Here is a 20,794-nt window from a genome sequence, read left to right on the forward strand (position 1 = left end):
AAGTTGAACACGCCTAGAAGGCATGCTTCTGCACATGCACTGAAGAAGCTCATGGTGATGATCATTACAATAGAAAAGAAAGAGGAAAAGGGCAGAGATCAGGATACACACAGTGCAGGAAGAAGCTGCAGACCCAGGACTATTTATGATTTTCCCAGGACCACCTGTGTAGTGGAAAGGTAAGACCTCTAGCGCCATAAAATTGGCTCCTGCCTCCACTGTAGGTATGATCATAGATCTGATGAGAGTGAGGACTTATTCCCTCACTTTTCACTGCCGCCCTGAGGGATGTGAATGACTGAAACATATCCTGGCAAGCACCCCATGGGAGACAAGGCCTTTACCATGGAATGTTCCATGACGTGGACCCAATAGTCCCAAAGGGAGTATTTTCCTAGGGGGTACTGGCTAGAAGATTTATTTTGTGGATGGTATTCCTTTGTTTCCCAGGGTTTAACCAGAAGTTCTTGTTCTACCCCTGATTCTACCCATAAGATTATCTTTTGAGATTATTGTGGCATGTGAACCTCTTCATTTCTGCACCATGAAAACCTAGAGAACCTGACAGGTAAGAACCCTGGTTACCTTCCAGTGTCCTTTAAGGAGCCAGCCCTTCCTTCGAGACCACATCCTTCTCCCAAATCTCCCTTCACCTGAGGTCTGTCTATTGCATGCTTCTGCATAGCAATAGTTGGCCTTCATTTATCTTTGAACTTTTTTAAAAAGGGAAAGACAATTCTTCATTTAGGATTCCTCACATATAAGTGGGCTCCATTAATATTTGTTGGATTGTGATGCATTATGTTCTATTAAAATGCAAAGTTTCTCAGTGTAGTGCAGATTAAACCTTATCAGCCAGATATGTGTTATAATAAGTATAAATAATTCTCTCCCAAGAGAAGTTTGGCTGGAGGGATAAGATATGAAGATGGTGGATAATTCTTTGAGGAAGTCAGATAGACACTAAGCTTTGAAAAAGCATTTTGTTAGGGGGATATTAAGGATCCAAAGAAGAATTCAAGTGGTTTACAATATGACCAAGGGTTGACCATGTACCCATGATCATGGTAACTACTGGGGATACCCACACTATCCTCAGAAGTGTCCTATCAGCAGCTGTGTTTCTGCTGTGTGACCCTGACCCCACAGATATAACTGGTTGGACCAGGGGTGAATATCCGGCTGAAGCTGAATCAGAACTATTACCTCTCTTAAGAATTGATCCATGAGACAGGGATTAGGCTTTGGAGATGTCAGTCTCCTCAACAGCATAGCACTGAGCACTGTGTCCACACACTTCAGCTGCCTCATGCCCTTGCAGGACCAGGTTGTTCAACTTCTCATCAAACTTGAATTTGACTTCTGTTACCTGTTAACAATAGACATGTAACTAACAGAGAAATGCATTTTGTTTCCCATTTCTGAGAGGAGAAACTGGTTTGTCATTGGAAGGCAATATGACCTGAAGAAACTTACTCAGGCTTTGAAGTCAGACAAAAACCAGATTGAATCCTAGCTCCATTGCTTTATGTGGCCTCTGTGACCTTAAGTGTCTTAGCTAAGTCCTCTAAGCTTCGATTTCATTTTTTTTGTGTGTGTATGGTTTTTTATTATTGTTTAATTACAGTTGTCCCCATTTTTCCCCATTACTCTCCCTCGCCCTACCCACTCCCATTTCCCACATTCAATCCTCTCCCCTCCATTGTCTTTGTCCTTGAGTCCTTTATACATGTTCCTTGATTTCTCTCAATTTCTTTATCTGAAAAGTGGAGTTAGTACCCTTTATGTCATAAGATCATTACGGGGCATAAAAAAGCTAATACATGCAAAGGGCGTGGCATATGATAGCTGCCAAATAAAACTAGTTCTGCTTTTTTCTCCTGTGTTGCTTCACTTTTCTCTAGACACTCATCAATCAATATCTCTATAAACATTCAGACTCTAGCGTTTCCAAGACAATTTCTCTTTAATGCTCTTTGATGCTCTTTAATGAACGACTTTGCTCTTGTTCTTTTTTCAAGTGTACTAGTACAAGCACATACAGACAAGGTGGTGCTGAGGGTGAGCACATAATGGGGGAAAGGAGGAGAGCTGGTTCCACTACCGACTCTGACCCTAAATACAGTTGTATGAACTTATATATGTCATTTCCCCTCTCTGGGCTTCTTTCACCATCTGTATAGTGAGAAGTTTAGCCTAGCTTAGCATTCTAAAGTGTAAGTGTTGGACCCAACGGGGGCACTATTGGCATGCCGAGTAGCATAATTCTTCGTTAGGGAAAAACCGGTTCTCACATTATGTGATGTTTAGTATCCCTAGTCCCCACCTTCTAAATGCCAAGAAAGCCTCCAGAAATTATAATCAAATTTTGCAGAACTAGGCAGGGAGTATGCACTGGTTGACTATCACTTTGTTAAGTAGAAATAAAATAATTTCCGAGATCAGACCAGATTAAGCTGGTTGTTTTAATAAAGGATTTCTCAAAATCTTTACTATGTGAATGTGTAGAGTGAATGAATTCATTTCTCCCTTAAGCCAACTTTTACTTGGAATTGAACTTGGATACACTGATAACAAGTAGAATGTGTCTCAGGGAAATTGTATTTTGGATAGCATCCACTGTGAACCACAACCCTGTGACTACAACTTCACACCAATACAGAGCAAAACATTGTCTAAGAGAGAGAATGAAATAATAATCTCTGTTGTCATTAGAGAGACTAATTAAAGAAAATTCTGGCTACCCTACACTTTTTGAATCTGTCTACAAGTAATAGTGAAAGTAAGAAAGTCCAGGTGGCAAAGCCAAATGGAATGCATGCCACAGCTGAAGTAGAAAATGCAAGAAATGAAGTCTGCCTGTCTTCAAACCTCAGTTGAATTTTGTAGGTCAAGCTCCCTGAGGCAGCCACAACAGAAGAGTCAAAGTCCCTTCACTATGTCCGTAATAATTTCATATTCCATTACCAGTGAAGACTGAATTTTACATTTTCAGGCCTCACCTCTCCCCAGTCTAAACATGGGCCCTTTCCAAAGATACACAGCTAAGTCAGGGAGTTTACACCTCCATTTTCAAAGACTATCTCGACGGTCTGGGACAGATTCTCTTAGTCGCCATTAATATTTTCATCAAAACTCTATGATACATGTCGGTCCAGTTCCCCACTTCTTCTGTGACTGCTGTTGGCTGGTGAGATCAACAAAGGTGAATGGAGCTGGGGTCAGTGAGAAAGATGCTTTCTTTGAAAGATTCTCAGGTTCTTCAAGCAGAGCTCAAGAAACCACAGTCAAGGCTATCCCAAGTGCTCTGGGGAAAGCCAGATGCGTGGCCTGGGAAGTGGCCAGGGTAAAACTGGGACCATGAATCTGTCGGCTCAGTCTCTTTTCTTGCTGCTAAAAGTACTTAATTAATCAGTAAAAATAATCAGTTCACCCACTCACTTATTATATAAATATATACTGAGAACCTAGCTGAGTGGCACTGTTCTTGGTACAGGGAAAACAACAGTACACAGGATAGGCAAGGTCCCTGCACTTACTGAGGTTGCTTTGCATTCACGTGGAGTAGACAGATAAGAAATAACTACGCAAATAGATGCATAATAAAATGTTGGGAGCCCTGGCTGGTGTAGCTCAGCGGACTGAGCGCGGGCTGTGAACCAAAGGGTCGTGGTTCAATTCCCAGTCAGGGCACATGCCTGGGTTGCGGGCCAGGTCCCCATTGGGGGCCATGTGAGAAGCAACCACACAGTGATGTTCCTCTCCCTCTCCTTCCCTTCCCCTCTCTCTAAAAATAAAAAAAAGAAGTAAAATATTTTTAAAAAAAGTGTTCTGAAGGAGCAACAGCTATGAAAGAAAAAAGGAAAGAGTCAGTGGGTGATAAGATGGGGTTAGAAAATGATAGTTTAATTCAGAACGGTTGAAGAGAGACCCTTCCAAGAGGGTGATGGCCATAGAGAGGCACACAGGGAGGGGTAAGCCATCTGAAAAAGAATTTTTTTATTTATTGTTGTTCAGTTACAGTCATCCCACCTTTTTCCCCCTTGCTCACCCCAACCCCCCTGCCACACTCCCACAGTCAATACCCTTCATTGCCCACATCCATGGGTCTTCTATTCGTGTTCCTTTGCTAGTCCCTTCCTCTTCTTTCTCCTGTATTCCCCTTCCCTCCTCCCCTCTGGTCACTGTCAGTTTGTTCTTTATTTCCATGTCTCTGGTTTGGTTTTGCTCATTTGCTAGTTTTGTTGATTAAGTTCCACTTATAGGTGAGATCATACAATGTTTGTCATTCACCACCTGGCTTGTTTCATTTAATGCTCTCCAGTTCCATCCATGCTGTTGTGCAGGGTAGTACCTCCTTCTTCCTTTCTGCTGTATAGTATTCCACTGTGTAAATGCACCACAGTTTTTTTTTTAAGATTTATTTTTTATTTTTACTTTGGAGGGGAAGGGAAGGAGAGAGGGAGAGAAATATCAATGTATGGTTGCCTCTCATGCGTCCCCTGCTGGGAACTGGCCTGCAACCCAGACATGTGCCCTGACTGGTAATTGAACCACAATCCTTAGTTGGCAGGCCTGTGCTCAATCCACTGAGCTACACCAGCCAGGGTGCAACACACTTTTTTTGTCCACTTATTTACTGATGGGCACTTAGGCTGTTTCCAGCACTTGGCTATTGTAAATAATGCTGCTATGAACATTGGAGGGCATAGGTTCTTTTGAATTGGTGATTCAGGATTCTTAGGGTATAGTCCCACCAGTGGGATCACTGGGTCGAAAGGCAGTTCCATCTTTAGTTTTCTGAGGAAATTCCATACTGTTTTCCACAGTGGCTGTACCATCTGAAACTGTGAGGAAAGAGAATTGTAGGCAGAGGGAACCAGTGTGAAGGCCATAAGCAGGACTAAAGTGTGTGTGCCCAAAGGAGCACGAAGGCCAGTGTGGCTGATGCAAAGGGAGCTATGTGGGACTCGGAGATCAGAGAGGTAGGCAGGGCAAAAGGGTGCAGGGTCCTGGAAGCCACACTAGCAAGTTTGGCCTCTGAGGGTTTGGGGCAAAGCAGTGAGTGACACCATCTATTATAATATTTTACACAGAACAAAACCATTTCAGATGTCCCTTGGAGAACAGAAAGTATGAGATGACAATAATGGAAGAAGGAATGGATCGTCCTGGGGCATGATTAGGAGAAGGAAGATCAGTTAGGAAACTATTGCAGTATTTCAGGCAAAGATGTTGGTGGCTTGGACAAGGATGATAGCAGGGGAAGTGGTACGAAAAATTATTGGATTGAGTAGTGTTTCAAATATTTCATTTATTCCCCTATACTTCCCGAACTTTCTTCAGTTAAATTAGGGCCAGATACTTAGTTCTGGCCAATGAGTAGAACTGACATGTGTCCCATCCAGACTATGGCACTCAAGAGCTTGGGTGTCTCCTCTGGCTCTCTGCCCCCACCACAAACTGTGGACATGTGTCAAAAGGTGGATGAGGCTCTCCCAGTGTAGACTGTACCAACTTTTCCTATGTGTATTACGGCATCTAGCACCGCTTGCTCAAAAAAATATGACACACATTTTGAAGGTGACTCTAAAAGGACATACTACGTGTATTAATGAGGGAGAAGAGTCCAAGATAATGCCACACTTTTTTGAGAATGTTACTGTAGGGAGGATTATAGTGGCATTCATACCAAATGAAAACACTAAAAAGAAACACCAGGTTTAAGGGTAAAAACCAAGAATTTGAATTTGGACATAGTAAGCTTTCATTGTTCATTAAATATGCAAGTGAATTTGTCAAACAGGTAACTAGATACACTATCTTAAGCTATCAACTGCCTAGCTGGGTGTTGAAGATTGCTCCCCAAGCAGGGACAGAGACCCTCAGCAATACCAGGACATTTACTCGGAGATTTGTCAGACAGTACCGGATTTTGCTGCAACTGACAAAAAATCCAGACAAACAACAGAAAACAAACAAAAAACCCCAATGGCTTAAACAAGATAGAAGTTTATTTCTATACATAAAGAAGGCCATAGATAAACAGTTCAGGACTGGTGTTACAGTTCTGGACATCAGTCCCAGCTGGCTTCCTTCTAGCTTCCATTCAGCACAACCAGGGTCAGGGCAGCCCATGTCTTCTGAGTTCAAGATGCGATCAGCTATCACGCCTGAATCTCAGGGGCAAGACAGATTGAGGGGTGCATAAGAAAGGAACAAAGGCACACACTGGCTATCTTTTAAGATCTCTCAGAAAGGACACACAGCTGTCATCAAACAGAGTTTATCCATGGGAAGAGGGACCAAGAAATGTATATTTGAGTATGGGGGTCCTAGTGCTTACCTTATAATTGGGGAGAATGAAAGAAATAAAATCATGAATATTTGGGTAGGCACCTGGCAGTCTCTGCCATTGTGTGATTAGATACCTGGTGGTGGCAGAGTAAAGAGATGTTGAAGTTTGCCTCGAAGTTAGTATAGAGCAAAACCAGATTCTACACAGGGATGGCTGTCCAGCTAGGTACAACATCAATTACGTTGCATAATTGGAAGTGAAAATAAATCCTATACTAAAAGCAAAATTCTACACTTGTATTGCATAAAAGCCTCATTTCAAAGTCTTGTTAAAGACATCCTTTTTATTTCCATAGTCAATATTTTTTGAGTAAGGGAGTCGAGATATTCAGCAAAATACTGTTGGCTCGATGACCTTTCGAGTCCTTCAGAACCTAAGAGTACACAAAGGGCATAAGCACTGCTTTGTCTAGGTGCTCTAAAAATGTCCAAGGAATGTCATGGACCATATGGTCCTGAGCACATGTTTTCACTGCATCTCATTTTTTTAAAGGTTTGATGGACAAGTTTCCACTATTTCTCTTTGAGCAGAAGGAGAAAGAGTGAGTGATGATGGAGTACATAAAGTCCAAAATGGCAGCTCTGGTGATTTCAAATGAGCAGGGTCTTCTATTTAGGTGCTTTATGCTAGCAGCAGAAGAGGTCAGGTGCAAAGGGAAGAGTACTACTTTTACCTCCAATAAGGTTAAACTACCCTACAGAGAGGTGTTTCTCTGTTTCACAAAACACTACTTTACATGTATAAGAAGTATTCAGAGACCAAATAAAATTGACAACATTTTATATAGATTGCTTTTGGATATTAGTAATTAATCTCAGAGGTTAAAATTCATATTATGTCCAAAGTTCAGAGAGTCCTCTGGTGAAAACACCTAACTTTGTGAAAGCTAGTGCTTACTCTTACTTGACCAAGAGACACCTTCCCCTCAAAACATTTTTTAGCACATCATAAAATGCTTGAATTCTTTGGAACACAGCTTGGGAAACCATATCATGAAAGAGCACTGACTTATTTGTAACAAAAGAATCTTTTTTAAATGTTCAGTACTTTTATTTAAAATCACAATAAAATGAATTGCTAGAAAAATTCAACTGCAGTCACATAAAACAACTGCAGTCACATAAAATAGGAGCCAAATATTTTATTATTAGAGCCAATAGTCATAAAATGACTCTGTCAAAATGCTGAGAAAGTTCCCACCCACTCACTACACAAAGTTCTGCAGTTCCGTCACTGAAGGCAGGTAACAGTTGGTGGACTGGGGCCAGTCCATAACCCGGTAGCAGTACCGCTGCCATCCGGCCTCGCCCCACTCCTGCATCCTTCCTAACGTAGTCTACCCCATTCTCTACCTGGCCTTACCTTGTAATGCATGTTTTACTGTTTCTTACGACCAAGAAGCCAACATTTGTACCAAAATATGACCAATGAACTTGGGCTTAACTCAGAGAAACAAAATGAAAGAAACCCCAACTTGGCTTTTGGAATTTCTCTTTAATATGAGAGACAAAAATCTTCTCTGTCTAGAAACTGTACTTAGCTGCCCCTGTCCCTCTTTTATCCTTTTCTATAGTTGATGATGTATCCACAAGTAACTGGGACCTTACATGAAGAGAGAAAATAGACCATTTCAGGCTGGAATCAGAGCCCTCCTTGCATTCCTGTGCACCAGTCCAGCTCCCCTTTTCAACCCAAGCTTTGACCCCTCCTGACTGATACTTTCTCAGTGATCACTTCTGATATCACCTGTCTCTTGTAGCTCATCTATCTCTCTGAAGTTGGTCCACTGTCCACTGTTTATCTGACTTAGATGCCTGGTGTGGTAGGGCTCCTGGACTTTCAGATCCCTAATATTAGAAAGGTCCCTCAATTTTTCCCCTATGCCTCTCTGTAAGATAAGAGTGATAACCTCCCAGAAGTAGATGAGAGGTCCAATCCTGAAGAAATGGAGTGTGTAGGATTCATCCTGAGAGGGGAGAGAGTGGGGATGAAGACACGCCTAAAGGACAAGGTTGAGACAGAGATGAAGAAATGCGTCATTGTTAGAGTTATTCACGGGCCAGGCTCCTTTAGCTATCAGGGGAGGGTGAGTTGGAGGTAAAAGGGATAGAAATAAATAACCAGTTTTCATCTCGTCTACTGACCCAATCATGAAAAACTAACTCATATCCAGCTAAGATGGAGAACTACTCTGAGACAAACCAAATAATAAATACCTTTGGATATAACTAGTTATTTGCAAAAAATTAGGCCTATCAAGTTGGTTCTGTCACCAGCAGAGGATGGAGAGAAATGTGCTTCATACGAGAAATTCCAGGACTGCCTGCCAGACCTTCTTGTACTGTCAGAATCTTCTGCCTCAGTCCACTGAGCAGGGCTACAAAGCTGTCTCCCATCAGCCAACATACACAGAATATAACACAAGAGGGGAAAAAACAATAACAAAAAAACAATCTCCTAGCATTACACCAAAATAGAATGGTGGAAAACTCAGATAGAAAAATTCTTATGTTGCAGGAAGGAAGTATTTCCTCCTCTTGGACTTCCTTCCATATGCAGAGCTATCCATTAGCACAACACTCCTGGCCCCCTCCAACCCCTCGTTCATTTCTCCCCAAGACAGGAGAAGTGACTTTCCTATTTGGTGAGTTTGGGATGAGCAATTGAACTGCATGGTACATCTCTTCCTTCTTTGGGATGTGCTTGCAAGGAGTTTGTATCCTAAAAACATTCTGGGACGTGAATGCAAATCTCTGCTTTTATGGAAAGAACCTGTGGTTGTTGACTGCTGTCTGGGCCTGGGCGGGTGTGACCGCCTCCTCAGGGGCTCAGTATTAGGAAGATCACGTCACCACAGTCTAAGCTATATTTCTCACCGACTTTTCAACAATAAGGGGAACATATTATTATCTTAATGTCTAGCCCTCTACCTCAGTTTGTTCAGAATTCAGGCTTGAAAAACATAAGTGCTCTATATTGACCCTTCAGTTCCCCCAATAATTCATTGTTACTTACATTGTCTCTTATGCAGGTAGGCTCTCTGCCCTACCTTGTAGGGTTCTTATGGAATTTATTCAATCAGTGTTTCAAAGGCCACTCTGTGAATTGTGATGTAATTTACTAATATAAAGAATTAATAGTGGTGATGATGATGATGATGCTGTCAAGAATGACAGCAATAAACTGAAATATGAATTTCTCTACTAATCTCTTCTTCCTCCTCAATCTTCTCCATGCTCCTACACCAGCCAACATGTCTCAAGTAGATGGGGAATACCTTAAAATGAGGCATTCAAAACTCAAATATCCCTACAGAGTGCAAATGCTCTTTAATTTTCCATTCTAGGAACTAATTCTAGGAAATGTAGTTATGAAGAAAACATTTTGGTAGCATTTACCAATATAGTTAGGGCCATGAAAGTGGTAAAATCACTTACAACAAATTGGATTCAGGGACAAATAACGAATGTTAAGCTGCTGTAATATTTATTGGAGTTTCTAAGAGTCTCCCAACGTTCTTGCTGTGCCAGTCAGAATAAAAACGATGCTCACGTTTCCTGAACATTTCCTGGTATGATGAACATTTCCTTTTATTTAGAAGAAGAAATAATTAGAATTGTGAAGTCATACTTCAATTAAATAGTGCTTGAAAAAACAAACATTTTTATTTAGAATGCTTTTAAAATGTAATGCAATATGCCTTTAATGACTTACTTTTTCAACCTTTAAAATAGAGGGAAGAAAAATGTATAAATAATATTTGCTTGCTGACAAGGCTGTTTTGAAAGTTAATAAATGAGTGCTTATTAAGTGTTTGGCTGAAAGGTGAGGAGAAAAACATCAAACATCATCTCTGTTATTCTATTCCAAATGTTCATCTGCCACTAATGAATGCCTGAGCCCCAGGAACAGTCTTTTGTGCTCTTGTCTTTGGAGAGAATTGCCTACAAGTTTCCTTTATCCTGGTGAGAAATCATAATTAATAATTCATCCATTATACTATCACAGACACGAGGCCAAGGATGCACCGCCCCGGGGGTTGGCAGGCTCAGCACTGCTCTCTCTCGCTCCACTGCCTGTTATTTGTTTGCAGTGCAGAGACGTGTCCATGGCAAAGGCCCATGGGGCCCGAACAAGATAGGCAAGGTAGCCTCTGGGTTAATTCAGATCCATGGCTTTGGAAGATGTATTTGGCATTGTGCTTGGAGTTGACCACCACTAGCAGAATCAGAAGAATGAAAAGGTCAAGGACGAGTACATGGCTGGGGGATGGGTCAGACCTTACCCAGGCCTGGAAGCTACAGGAACATTTTTTATGACTCATCTTTTCTGGCTTACGTTGAACTTACTGGCATACCTGAGATGCTGTCAATCAGTGCCTGTTGGAGCCTGCCCATGACATGTGCCCCTCACTCAGCAGAAACTCACATAACAAACTTCGATTGAAGGCATTGACGAATGGCCAAGACTTTGAGGAACCACATACTCCCTTCCCAGAATTTACAATATATGGCAAATCCTAGGGAATCATCATGTCTCTCCACTGCCACCATGACCCTACTTGCCCTGTCTTTACTCTGGCCATAAGTGTCTGCTCTTACAGGATTAACAACTAAATATGCTAAGACAACCTAGAAAGGGAAACAGTCGTGAGCTAAAGAAACCATTCACTACTCCAGAGACTGGATAGGCACAGGACAACCTACTTACAATCTGCCTGCTGATGACTGTCAGACTTTGGTCAGTGGCCAGACACCTCAACACAAACAGTAGGGCAAGCTTCCATCCCGAGGTTCTTCCTTTGTTGAGGTCTGTGCCATGATGTAGCTCTTCATAACACATTTAAAGGCAGAATAATGGGCTGGATGGGTCAGGAGACTGCTTTAGAAAGGTGCATGTCGCTTCAGTCACCTCAGAAGGTTTTATACTGTATGGGATCCAGGGGACCATTCCACGTAAACTCCTAATTTTATGGATGAGAAAACAAAAGGCTCAAGGAATGGTTCTCTCTGAATTGCATGTTTGGTATGATGCTTATCAGAGGGAAATAGGAGAGGTGGGAGGTAGTAAAGGGTAAAGAAGAGACACATGGTGATGGAAGGAGACGTGACTTGGGGGGTGGAACACACAATACACAGATGATGTGTTATAGAATGGTACACCTGAAACCTATATAATCTTACTAACCAATGTCACCCCAATAAATTCAATAAAAGAGAAAAAAGAATTCCATGTTTGTTTGTGCCAGAGCCAAAACTCCCAACATAGGGGGTTCCCCCATTACTCCAGGTCATACCCCTTAATTATGTCCTCCTAATTTGTCCTCCTCCCATAGTAAAAAAAAAAACAACAACAAAAAAACCGAATTTTTCTCTTCCCAAGTCTAACTACCTCCCATTGTTCAAAGGACAGATCAACTACCACCTTGTGGACTTCCCCTCAACCCTCTCCCAACACCTCTTTTACAGCACTCCCCACTTGGCAGATTCGTTGTTCGTGTGTCTATTTTTGTAGGCTCTGAGCCCACATTCCCCACCCCCTCCCCAACACACACAATAGGCACTTAACAAATTGTATTTGCTTAAAGTGGCATTGGTCACAATACATATAATTCAAGTGGTGGGAAATGTACACAGTGTCAAAGACTTGCCTTAAAGGGAAAATCAGAAGGGTCAAAAAAATCAGATCAAACTGTTAAATCTCAAGGGGTAGATACAAGAAGCAATGTTCTGGTGGCCACAGTGTGATTAATGATGAGGGTCTGTGGTGCTGCACAAGACTTCCACTTTCCAAAATTTTATTTGGGGTTCAACCCACTTTTATTGTATGTTAGGTTAGTTTAAGAAAACTCAGGTCAAAAAGAAGCACATCTGGGACATAAAGTAACCCTACTCCTCACTGTTATACAAATGCTAAGACAATACACAGAGCTCAGAGCTTAGCACGCTGTCCCCACACAACCATTGGCCATGAGGAATGTGGGTGAAGGCTGAGCACATGCCAAGGCCCCAAGGCTGTGTGCGGACGCTCTGTGGTCGGGGATACAGGTCAGCGTGGTAATAAAGAGCACAGGGCTAAGAAAAGACCAGAGAATGATTTTACTTCTGACAGTTCTAGATCAGTGACCTTGGAAAAGTTATTTAACACCTTGAGAGCCCAGTGATCTCATGGGCTTACTCTGAAGATCAATTAAAATCCTACTCTACACCTGGAACCCATACCGGGAGACTCAGTGAGTGGTTGTGGCAGTGGTAGCTGTTTCTCATCACGGAACAAAGCTCAAGTTTTGTGTCCTTTTCATACCTACATCCTGTCCCATAACGTTACCCACCCCATCAAGACAAAAATAACTCTTAGGATCACCGGTGTACTATAGTGGCTACGAGTTCCAGCTCTGCAGAAATCGACCAGAGTTTAAATTTGGGCTTTGCCTTTTATTAGTTGTGAGACCTGGAGAAATTTACTTAACTCCTCTGTGCTTCAATGTCTTTATCTAAAAATGGGGGTGATAATAAACCCTATTCCATAGTGTTGCACAAGGACCAGATTAATCAGTTCAATATAAAGTTTTTGGAACATGCTTGACACAGAGTAGGCTCTTCAATAAATGTTAAGTAATTTTCATCTTTTAACCCTTTCTGAGATCCCAGAGAGTCTTCCCCCAATATGTGCTTCTCTCCCTCTCAGGTCCTTGACATTGACTTCCGTGTGCTGAGGAGACCTGTCCATGAGTCAAGGCAAAAGTCAGGAAAGAGGGGAGAGAATACCAATGGTGAAGTCCCCGTCCCATGGACCACACAGAAGCAGGGGGTCAAGGCAGCGTCAGGAATCAAATCTGGGTCAGCATTCAGGATGCAGGTTTAGGCAATATCTAGAGGTCAAGAGAGGTCTGAAGTTGGCACAACAGTCAGAATATCTAAAAACACCGAACCTGCCCTGACTGGTGTAGCTCAATGTGTTGTCCTGCAAACTGAAAGGTTGCCGGTTCGACTCCAAGTCAGGGCACATGCCCGGTGTTGCAGGCTGGCTCCGATCAATGTTTCTCTCACACACTGATGTTTTTCTCCCTTTGTTTCTCCTCCCCCTCTCTAAGAATAAGTAAGTAAAATCTTTGAAAAATAAAAATCCTGAAACCGAAGCAAAGTTATCCAAGGAAGAAAGCCTTTTAGACAGTTTTATTTTTATAATCCTCCCAGGGCATTCTCCAGAAAAGCAGCTCTACAACCACACATAAGAGATACAATTTAATTATTCATTATGTCAGTAACTCTGAACAAGTGCTTGCTGTATGCCAGGCACTCCTTAGCAACGAGTCAAATAGACTGAATTCCCTATTTGTATATTTGTACTATATTAATCTCTGTGTAAAATACAATCACATAGGATAAATTCCCAAGGGTAGGTCCTGATTAAGAGCTCGATGCCAGAAGAAAAAGGCAATGGTTATGTGCAGTTTACCTCCCCACACCTCTACCCTACTCAGTGCATTCTGTCCTGTTTCATCCCACTCAGGACTACATATTGGAATAGAACATTATTACAGAGGCAATCTTGGGTCCTCTTCAATTTCTATATAAAAGACAATTTGCTTGCAAATTTTGGTACGCTACCACTAATAACAAAATTTTACCTTCACAACTCACATGTAGTCATGCACCTTCTCCCACCAGGTGTGAGTTTGGACACAAGATCCTTTGGTGTAGCTCCTTACCACTCTCGGCAGATTCTGAAAGCTTCAAAACCCAGTCAAGACAAGCCAGGGTGGTGAGAGTGTGCACTGAGCCTTGGGGACAGTTAAGGCCTCTACGGAGTGAAGGCTTGAGGTATCTCTTCTCCCCTCCCTGGCCAGTGACCACAGATTCATTCCAAACAGCTTTCCTCAATGGCCAGTGGGAAAGAGAAGTTGAAAAGCTCAAGGCTAGTGAATCTTCCCAGCAGCTGACCAAGCACTTTTCTGCCCAAGTTTGAGGCCACCCCCTCAGCATGTTGGTGTCAGTACTGCCCCAGTGTGACCTCCAGCTCCCTGGGATCTCAGAATGATAGTGTGAAGCTGTTCTGGTCTTTTGTAGAGCTGGTGGGAATTTCTGCTGTTTACTGGTTACTATGAAAACCCCTCCCACAAATAAATATTTGGATAAATATAAGAAACAAGCCCTCTCAAAGAGTTGCGTGTTTTATTTAAGGCTGAAAGTACTTAAGCACAGTTCAGAGTGCAACTTAACTGGCAATGGCCAACAGTTTTGAGAAGGATGTTGCTTCTCGTCGACCACAGCTACCCACCCCTAACTTCTTTTTCCTCTCTGTTCTCCTTCCTGCTTAGCTTCTTTTCTTTTCCTCTTGGTTCTTTTGTCTTTGCATTTTCTCTCTCCTGTTTGTCCTCTCAGCATCTTTTCTCCATTGTGCCTCTTATGTGTCTCCACCTTCTTCCCTTTTCTCCTACTTCGCCTTCTCTCGCTGTAAAACAGGGAGTATTCCGGACAACTAAATCTGTATGGAGCTGGTTTTGATCAGCTCTGGTCCTTAAGACCATGAATGACAGAAGTCCTTATCCCTTGGCCACCAGACACAGTATAGGCCTGTGGCCAAGACCCACTTCCGGTGCTTGCAGGAGAGATGCTGAGCGGTCCTCCTGACAAAGGCACAGATGGTGGGTGATGGAGTCCGGATGCCGAGACTTAGGGCAGGTCAAAACAATGATCGCTCAAGTGTAAACTGTGCTAATTGCTGGGGACAAAGGGAGAGCCAGGCCCCAGTGGAGGACATGTCAGGGTGGAGTGCCATAAGCAAACGGTAGCTTATATTGCTCACAGATGGATATGAAGGGTCCTGCCCCAAGGTCCTGCCTTGGTTTTAATTCTCATGTTATTGGTGTAGAGATTGAGCAGTGCCATTTCACCCCAGCACATAAAAGTTGATTTTGATCATTTATAGCTCTTTCCCTAATGGTGGAGATATTTTACTTGAAAGGCATCTCATTTAAAGCATTCTAGATAGATAGATAAATAGATAGATAACTGATAGATATCTATAGATGATAGACATACATATATACAGATACACTCATAAATACACAAATATGTATATACAGTGTTTGTGTGCACACACATATTTTGTTGTAAAGTAAAACACAGAAACAGAAAACTTTACAAAACCAGTGAATATCCCAGTGAATAAGGAAAACAACCTTGAATACACCCAGGTCAAGAGAGAAAACTTTACCAGCCACCTAAGTAGCCCTTCCATGTACTTGAACTCAGAGCACCATTCTTCTAGCAATAACCACTATTCTACTTTTATACTCATCATATCCCTGAATTACTCTATGGTTCTATCATTTGAGTGCATTCTTAAATGCTGGGGTTCAATCTTACACATTTTTAAAACTTGGTCTTCTAAACTCCCTTTCATCTACAGTTTCTTTCTCACTCCTTCTCTCTCTCTCTCTTTTCCTTACAATATGTTCTGATGAATCTGGGCATTTGACCTGCAGTCTGGGTTTTGGTGAGTGTATATTCATGGTGTAGTTCTCCATGCTCCTTTGTCCTCTGCATTCCCTACAAATTGGCAGCTAGACTCTAGGGTCACATCTGACCAGACTCAAATGTAATCCCTTTAGCTAGTCTATGGGTGGTGGTATGTTCTTTCATCACAAAATTATGTCTAGTTTTTACTCTCTTTTTAATGTTAGTAGCCATTGATTCTCAATACTTACATTCATTAACTCATTACAGATTGGTGATACCTTAATCTACTATTTCATTTTTCATCAAACAGCTTGATTATTTGTATAAGAAAACACTTTTCCTCCTCCAATATTTTGTTTCTCAGTGGTATAGCTCATACAGGACAGGCAGAATAACTGAATTTAACCTTTCATTTCTCCAGTTTTAAAGAAAATAAATTGGTTCCCTATCACCCTCTGGAGGTGACCAGCTATAAATATCATTGTAAGTCTGGATTTAGAAAGATTTCATGCGTTTCACTTCATTGCAATTCCTTTCCATATGAAGCTCAAATTATCCCCTCTCTGGCAGCGTACTGAGAGCTTTTTAATAATGGCTCCCGAGTCTTTTGGACATGACCCTAGTAGTCTCATGCTATTTGGTATATAGCAAAGTACTCCAGGGTCATCTTACATAGTTCTCTGAGAAGCCCTGTTTTTTGTTGTTGGTTTTCCAATGGAAAGGAATATTTCAAGACCACTGTGGTCATTAAAGATGCTGATTGCTACTGGGTTGTACATATAGATTGTATAATCAATAGATAGATATTCTACTATACACACTCATAACGAGTTCATTTATTGCTATTAATATTTCCATTTCAAACCCATGGCTACGTGGTACCTCCTTGATCTCTTTTTAATTACATATGTCTCTTTCCCCCCATACTAGCTATCGAGGACACTGGAATAATAGAATTAAAATGTCTCATAACATTTCATTCGCTCTCCTCTATATTACACAAACATATGTCTCAGAATAACAACATTAAGACTACCTCCACAAATTATGACTACTCAAAGCAGTTGAAAATATTTGTATATGCTATCCCCACTTTTCCCCTTATTGTTTTTATGGTTACACTATATCTACACTATGAGAGCATATATCAATTTGATTCTATACTCTCTCCTGCTTCACCCTTATTTCATCTCAGTGCTAAAAATATATGTACTTTTTTAGTCTGTGTATATATAATTTAATGATTACTACTAGTCTTTGTGTCTATTTCTCTGGAGTCTTTTTCTGATTCTGAATGTTGATAATATATAGAAAAAACTGTCTCACCTTTTCTTCCACTGAGTATCTTAAATAAGTGATTCAATTTTTCAGTAGTATGAAAGTCTGATGACAAGTCTGATGATGAAATGACTTTTTTTTTGTTCCTTCTAAGTAATGTACGCATTTTACCTGGGTGCTAATAATAACTTTTTAATTTAAAAAGACACATTGTGCATTATTTTAATATCTGGTTTTAAATACTTTTTTATTTTAGAAAATTTTTCTTGTATTCATTCTTTTACTTTGCTTTGGTTTTTTTGCTTCAGAAACATCTATCATTGGTATGTTGGATCTTCTTTGTCTATCTTTAACATATGTTACTTTCAAATACTTTTAATTTCTTCATTTCTTTCTGATTTAATGTTTTATTCCTTTTTAATTTATATTTCTTCTAAGGTGTTACCTGTTGTCTGTATTCATTCTTGTGCTTTTTCTAGTTTAGTCTTCATTTCTAAATTATTTTTTTATTTATTTATAATTTTTTTCTGTCACATGTCCTTTCTCTTTCTCGGTTTCCTCCACTGTAAAGCGAGGATAATGGTAGATACCTGAGTGGACTTTGGGATAGTCATGAAAATAACACATGTGAAGGTTCCTGGTGTACTGCAGACACCCCTTCATCTGAAATTATGGTACTTCGTTTTTGTCTTTGACCAGTCCAAGCTGACTGCGGGGGTTTTGCAACTGACATTACGCTCACCCTTGTGATCATCATTCATCCTTGTTGGTATTGTGGTTGCTACTACAGACTTTGTAGCCCTGGCATGGAAAAGGCAATTAACTGACTACCAGAGAGTCTCTAGTGATGCTGACAGTTTTTGCACAGTTTAATTTGTGGGTCTGTGGAAGCAAAAGCTAGATCAAAGGAGTGGTTTGGGGATAATTTACAAACACTTAATTTTGAAATAGTGTGCGACAAATTAAACTGATGTTTGGAAGTTTGTGGTTGCGGAAGCAAGTTTCCAGCTCACCCGCACGCCTGTGTTGCAGAGCGCTTCTCTGACACCCATAACAGTGCTGAGGGCCTGGGTCTCTCCCTGAGGAGGGGGCTTCTCAGGCAGCTTTCTCTCGGAGCCACTGTCCAAGTATCGAAACAGAAAGCCACACTACACGCCTCCGTGAGGGCAAGCAAGTCAGCGTGCACATCAGTGCGCACATGCATAGCTTGTTATGGTTGATGAATTAGTTGAAAAACATGGAAGGAGAACAAAGCAAAGTCATTCTGTATAAAGGCCATTCTTCAAGCTCACTCATTTGTCAAACCCTTGTTTTTGAAGCTATGCAGAGCCCCCCGAACACATGTTTCCAGCTACACTGTTACAGAGAAAAAGCTGACACGCTGACTAGATCATCAGCAACCTTGTGCCAACGACTGAATCAGCTCCCACTTCACCACTTGGTCTCTACCTCTAAGGACTTTTCTTCCACCTTTTCCTTTCCATCCCAGGAAGGAAATTTTAAAAACTAGGAAAGAAATATTTATCTAGTGTCTATTACATGTGCCTCTTAGGAGGTACGTTTAAAAGGGGATAGAGGCCTATACATACTGATATGCAATTTAAAATGTAGCGAGCTTGTCAAATTCTCCCTTTTGGTTAAGGCAACTGATACCCAGATTCCTGTCATGACCTCTTTCTGAGTGCTTAGTTTTGTGCTGCCTCTCACCCCTTTTTAAAAAAATTATTTTTATTGTTGTTCAAGTACAGTTGTCTCCATTTTCCTCCCCCCTCTACCCCCCACCCCATGCCCTACCCATCCCCACCTCCCACCCTCAACCCTAACCCCCTCTGGCTTTGTCTGTGTCTCCTTTATACATGTTGTTGATGACCCTTCCCCTTCTTTCCCGTTATCCCCCCCTTCCCTCTGGTTACTGTCAGTTTGTTCTTTATTTCAATATCTCTGGTCATATTTTGCTTGCTTGTTTGTTTTGTTGAGTAGGTTCCACTTACAGGTGAGATCATATGGTATTATTCTTTCTGCATCTTGTATTAGTGCATATTGATGCTGGTCCATGCAGTTGTTTCCCGTACAGAGCTACCTTCCTAACTGCAAGGAGCTCTCTGCACCTCTCTTACTTATTCTGCGTATCCTAATGTTAGATTTTAGAGGACACAATCTTCAACAACTATATATGTCAGTAGTTTGGTGACTTTTGTCCCCAACTGCTAATCACAAATCCATACAGAAACTTGAAAATTCCCTCCAACTAGAAATATTATGTCTAATTTGCCAACTGCAACTGCTTTCTCTACCCCTTAACCTGGTAGGAAAGAGTTGTATAATCTTCCATGACTTTAACTGAAGTCTGAGAAGTTCCTGACAGTCTCTCTACTCCAAGGCATGTATTTCCTACAACTTAACTGGTTGGTGTCTGTTTAACATTATTCTATGTTACCCTCTAAACCACCCGCAGTTCCACAGCAATATGTTAAAACTGTATCCACTGCTGCCTTCCTGTAATTTTTGATCACCTATTTGATTCTCATTATTATATAAATGTGCTTTGTTTGAACATATCTTACCATTTGTCCTAATCTCATGTCTACAAGATAGCTTTTAGAAGAAAATTGGTGCCCAGCAAGACTGAGAAGCTTGTCTAAATTCACCCAGCCAAGAGGTGATCGAACTGAACTGCACATTTAGGGCAATGTTAATCTGAAGTCCCATTCTTTCTGTCAACTCCAGCGCTCTTGGCTGAAGTCACTGTAAGCTGGGTGACTCCCATAGAGTCAGACCAGGCAGAGCTCCTTAAGGGCACTTCTGAGCAGCGTATCAAGGCCATAACACTCTCAGAGAGTTTCCAGTGTGTTCCTCTGTTTCCCCCAATGATAGGCTGAGTTCTGATGGCAGCACGGATTTCAGGAGCAGCTAAGCACATGTGACCATATACATTTTTACAATAACCAATATCTCATTTATAGGCCTTGTTCTTAGTTAGGCTTATTTCAATAGACATTGAATGTCAGCAATAGAAAAGAAGTTAGAGATCAGGTTAAACCAAGTCCCTTGTCTGAAAAGTTAAAGCCAAAGAGAACCAGCCCACAGTACCACTCAATAAGCAGACAGCCTCTGTCCTGGCAAGGATGGGGTTGGGAATGTGAAGATGCATCATCAAACCTTTTGCAACCTGGCGGTGGGCACCAAAGGACAGTCCTGGGGGAAAGAAGGCTTGTGGCTCCTAGTGGTAATCTCCAGAGATGCTTCACCAGGGATTTAGGCACTAGCCTTGACCACAAATGCTTTGTGTTTGGAATTCACAGCGGAGAAGGTACTTTGTCTATACTATAGAGTGGTTCTATATTTATTATCATAAGACAATCATTAAGATATATTTTAGCAATTGATTGAGCTGAACACAAAACAATAACACATATCAATCTCTTGTTTGTTAGGTACTTAATGGCTAAGACTTAGAGACCACAACAGACCAATTGGTTAAAAGTCACAGGTAATCTTTAACTTCCTGTTTTGTCCGTTTCATCCATGCCATCCCTCTTAAGTAAATAATATCTAAATTTTATTTGCCTTTCACAAATTACAATAGTTTTTTACACAAATTAGTTTGTTTACTCAGCACCAAAAGCATGCAAGTTAAGTAGAACGTGTATTATTATTCTTTTACAGGTGAAAAAAGGCAATTCAGGGAGTTTAA

Source organism: Sturnira hondurensis, unplaced genomic scaffold, assembly GCF_014824575.4.
Source record: "Sturnira hondurensis isolate 20B ecotype Veracruz unplaced genomic scaffold, ASM1482457v3 Scaffold0017436, whole genome shotgun sequence".
In the NCBI taxonomy this organism is placed as follows: Eukaryota; Metazoa; Chordata; class Mammalia; order Chiroptera; family Phyllostomidae; genus Sturnira; species Sturnira hondurensis.